Source organism: Monodon monoceros, unplaced genomic scaffold, assembly GCF_005190385.1.
Source record: "Monodon monoceros isolate NGI ecotype Baffin Bay Population unplaced genomic scaffold, NGI_Narwhal_1 Super_Scaffold_3, whole genome shotgun sequence".
NCBI classification, from domain to species: Eukaryota; Metazoa; Chordata; class Mammalia; order Artiodactyla; family Monodontidae; genus Monodon; species Monodon monoceros.
In genome coordinates this window covers 94,687,976-94,692,856 of record NW_021703780.1, presented here as the reverse complement: position 1 = coordinate 94,692,856, position 4,881 = coordinate 94,687,976, and positions in this window count along the sequence as shown.

The following is a 4,881-nucleotide window of genomic DNA, read 5'->3' as shown; positions in this document are numbered from 1 at the left end:
AAAAAAAAAAAAAAAAAATTGTTCTCTCTGTGCAAAATGTCCCCCAGTTCCCAGTTCCTTCCAGTGTGCCTAATGCCTGTGTTTGGCATTTCAGAGCCAGTCCCCTGCCACCGGTGCCAGCAACTCTGGGGCTGCCTGTGTCCTGGTGACAGCAGGGCTACTTCACCAGAGTCCAGGAAGACCCTGGTGTTGGTTTGGGGGTGGAGGGCCTGATCCTGCCCCGGGCCAAGTGTCCCAGCACCTCAGGGTAGCCATCCCTGCTCCCTCTGAGCTCCTGGAAGGAGGAGGTGGCTGGAACCCTGCTGTGTAAAACAGCACCTAGAATTCGGAAGGAGTACCCGGGCAGGTGCTCTCCCATTGGCTCCCAGATGGCCTGGCATTTCTCGATTTCTTCTTTGCTTACCAAAGAGGCAAGACTTTTGCCTGGGAAGGATTCTGGGCAGCCATGCAGGTAAGTGGGGCAGCCTGCTCCAGCTTCAAGAAGTTGTTAGAATGCCACCCCTCTCGTGTGCCACCTTTGCAACTCTTGCAGGCGCCATGGGCTCCCCTCTCTGGTCCCAGCATGTTGGAGGCAACACCCCACCCCCGCCTCCATCCCGTGATGCCCCACTCCCACCCTCTCCCAGTCAGCCATGGGTCAGGCTGGGGCAGACATGCTCCACTGTATTTGGTGGGGTGGAAGCAGGCGTCCTTCCCTGTAATCTTGGCTTGGCAGCCAGCACGGCTCACCCTCCAGACCACTGACCTGTGGGAAAGAAGAGGTGTGCAATTGCCTTGCCCAGCCTCTGAGAATCCTGCTTTGTGGCTGAACTGAAGTGGCTCCTGCTCTGTGAGGGCCTGCCAGCAAGTTCCTTGGAGGCACTGTGCTGGGGATGATCTGAAGCTGCCACCTACCTTCCTGAGGGCTCAGGTGGTGAGTTACTAACTAATATCTAGGCTTCTGAGACTTGTAATGGAGGGAACAGGAGGGATGGAGAGGTTGAAAGGGGAGGAAACATCGACTGGGTCTCATCCATGGCTTCATGTAGATTCATGTAGGACTCAGAACAAATTCCTGGGAATCCTACCCCTTGGAGTCGACACCAACTTTGCTTGCTTGTTTCTTTAAGAGCTTCATTGAGATATAGTTCACTCAACATACAATTCACCCATTTAAAACTTACAATTATATTTAGAGACCATCACCATAATCAATTTTAGAACACTTTTGTTGCCTATGGTCCCCTTATTCGTCACCCCCAACTCTCCCATCCTTCCCAGCCCTAGGCAACAACTAAGCTACTTTCTGTTTCTATATTTCCTTATTCTGTATGTTTCATATCAATGAAATCATACAATACATGGTCTTTGGGGTCTGACTTCTTTCACTCAGCCTAAAGTATTCAAGGTCATACATGTAACATTTATCAGTCCTTCATTTCTTTTTATTGCTGAATAGTATTTCATTATATGGGGTATACCACATTTTGTTTATCCATTCATCAGCTGATGGATATTTGGGTTGTTTCAGTTTATTTTCACTATTGTTAATGGTGTGCCTGTAAGCAGTTGTGTACAAGTTTTTGTGTGAACATGTTTTTATTTGTCTTGGGTATATACCTACGAATGGCATTTCTGAATCATATGGTAACTCTGTGCTTAATATTTTATATTTAACTGCCAAACTCTTTTCCAAAGTGGCTGCACAATTTGCCCACTAGCACTCTGTTAGTCTTCCAATTTCTCCATGTCCTTGCCAACACTTGTGATTATCTGTCTTTCTTATTATGGCCATGCTAGTGGGTGTGAAGTGGTATCTCATTGTGGTTTTGATTTGCATTTGCTCAATAGCTAATGACGTTGAGCATCTTTTCATGTGCTTTTTGGCCATTTCTATGTCTTCTCTGGAAAAATGTCTATTCAGATTTTTTGCCCATTTTAAAATTGGGTTTTTAAAAAATTATTGCATTGTAAGAGTTAATTGTATAGTTTTTAAAATTTCAGCTTCTGATTGTATGTTGATAGGTTAGAGAGATAGAAATGATTTTTGCATATTAATCGTGTATCGAGCAATCTTGCTAAACTCATAAGTTTGGTAGCTTTTTTGTAGATTCCATTCGATTTTCTCTAATAGAGAATCATGTAAACATGTAATCATGTAAAGACTTTTGTATTTCTTCCTTTCCAATATGGATGTCTTTTATTCTGGATATAAATTCTCTACCAGATAAATGCTTTGAATCACGTTGGGAATATTTGCTTCTACTCCTAGTTTGCTGAGAATTTTTTAAAAATCAGAAATGGTTATTGAATATTGTCAAATGCTTTTTCTGTATTTATTGAGATGATCATACGGTTTTTCTTTTTTAGTTTATTAATATTGTGAATTACACAGTTTGGTTTTTTTATTTTTTTAAATTTATTTATTTATTTATTACTTACTTTGACTGCGTTGGGTCTTCATTGCTGCGTGCGGGCTTTTTCTAGTTGCGGCAAGCTGGGGCTACTCTTCATTGCAGTGCGCGGCCTTCTCATTGTGGTGGCTTCTCGTTGCAGAGCACGGGCTCTAGGTGCATGGGCTTCAGTAGTTGTGGCATGGGGGCTCAGTAGTTGTGGCTCGCAGGCTCTAGAGCGCAGTCTCAGTAGTTGTGGCACATGGGCTTAGTTGCTCCGCGGCATGTGGTATCTTCCTGGCCAGGGATCGAACCCGTGTCCCCTGCATTGGCAGACGGATTCTTAACCACTGTGCCACGGGGAAGTCCCACAGATTGATTTTTAAATGTTAAAACAAAAGTGGGAGAGACCCCACTTGGTTATGATGTGTTACCTTTTTACATATTGTTGGATTTAATTTACCAAAATTTTGTTTAGAATTTTTTGCATCTATATTTAGGAGGGATATTGGTCTGTAGTTTTCATTACTTTTTATGTCTTTATCTGGTTTTGGTATTAGGATAATGCTGGCCTCATGGAATGAGCTGGGAAGTATTTTCTCCTTCAGTTTTCTGGAAAAGTTTGTGTCGAACTGGTATTATTTATTCCTAAGGTGTTTAGCAGAATTCACCAGTGAAGCGATACGAGCCTGGAATTTTCTTTGTGGGTAGGTTTTTAAAAATATATTTCATTTCTTAATGTATGTAGGCCTATTCAGGTTATCTGTTTCTTATTCAGTAAACTTTAGTAGTTTGTGTCTTTCAAGGAATCCATCCATTTCATTTAAACTGACAGATTTACAGACAGAAGTTGCTTATAATTTTCCCTTTTGTGTACAAATTTTTGTGAGAACCTCTTTGACCTTTCTCATTTCTGTTATTGGTAGTTGGTGTTTTCTTTCTTTCTTTTTTTTTTTCCCCCATCAGACTGTTTAGAAGTTTATTAATTTTATTGGTCTCAGGCAAACAGCTCTTGGTTTCATTGAATTTCTCTAATGTTTCACTCTTTTCTATTTGATTGATTGCCACTCTATCTTTTATTTCCTTTCTGTTGCCTACTTTGGATTTAATTGTTCTTTTTATATTGTCTTAAGGTAGAGGCTTAGGTCATTGATTTGAGTCCTTTCTTCTTTTCTAAGATAGGCATTTAATGCTACAAAATTTCCCCAAAGTACAGCTTTAACTGCATTCCACAAATTTTTATGTTCTGTTTTAATTTTCATTCAGTTCAAAATACTTTCTAATTTCCCTTTTGATTTCTTATTTGATACATGAGTTACATATAAATATGTTACTTTCCAAATATTTGATAATTTTTCATAGAGCTTTATTTTATTGATTTCTAATTTAATTCTTTAACTTTTATGACTTGAACGCTTTTACATGTATTGAGACTTTTTTTAATGCCCTAGAAGATGGTCTATCTTGGTAAATGTTCAATATGCACTTGAAAAGAATATGTGTTCAGGGCTTCCCTGGTGGTGCAGTGGTTAAGAATCCGCCTGCCAATGCAGGAGACGTGGGTTCAATCCTTGGTCCGGGAAGATCCCACGTGCTGCGGAGCAACTTAAGCCCGTGCGCCACAGCTACTGAGCCTGCACTCTAGAGCCCGCGAGCCACAACTACTAGAGCCCGTGTGCCACAACTACTGCAGCCCACACACCTAGAGCCCGTGCTCCACAACAAGAGAAGCCACCGCAACGAGAAGCCCATGCACCGCAACAAAGAGTAGCCCCTGCTCGCCGCAACCAGAGAAAGCCTGTGCGCAGCAGCGAAGACCCAACACAGCCCAAAATAAGAAAAGTAATGCTTTAAAAAGAAGAATGTGTGTTCTACTGTTGTTGGGTGGAGTGTTTGATAAATGTCAATTATATCAAGTTGTTTGACAGTGTTGCTCAAGGCTACTCTGTCCTTGCTGATTTTCTGTCTGCTTGTTCTGTCAGTTTTTGAGAGAGTTACTGGAATTTCTGAATGTAATTGTGGATTTGTCAGTTGCTCCTTATAGTTCATTTTTGCTTCATGTATTTTTTTTTTTTCGCGGTACGTGGGCCTCTCACTGTTGTGGCCTCTCCTGTTGAGGAGCACAGGCTCCGGACGTGCAGGCTTAGCGGCCATGGCTCACGGGCCCAGCCGCTCCGCGGCATGTGGGCTCTTCCAAGACCAGGGCACGAACCCGTGTCCCCCGCATCGGCAGACGGACTCTCAAACACTGCGCCACCAGGGAAGCCCTGCTTCATGTATTTTAAACCTCTGTTAATAGGGGCATAACCATTTAGGATTGCTATGTCCTCTTGATGAATTCACCTCTTTTTCTTCATAAGGTAGACCTTCTTTATCTGTAGTAATATTCTTTGCTCTTAAATCTACCTTGTCTGGTATTAGAATACCCCATCCAGCTTTTTTTTTGGCTAGTGCATTTTTCCATCCTTTACGATTTTTAAATTCTATTTTAATTTTATTTTTTATTTAT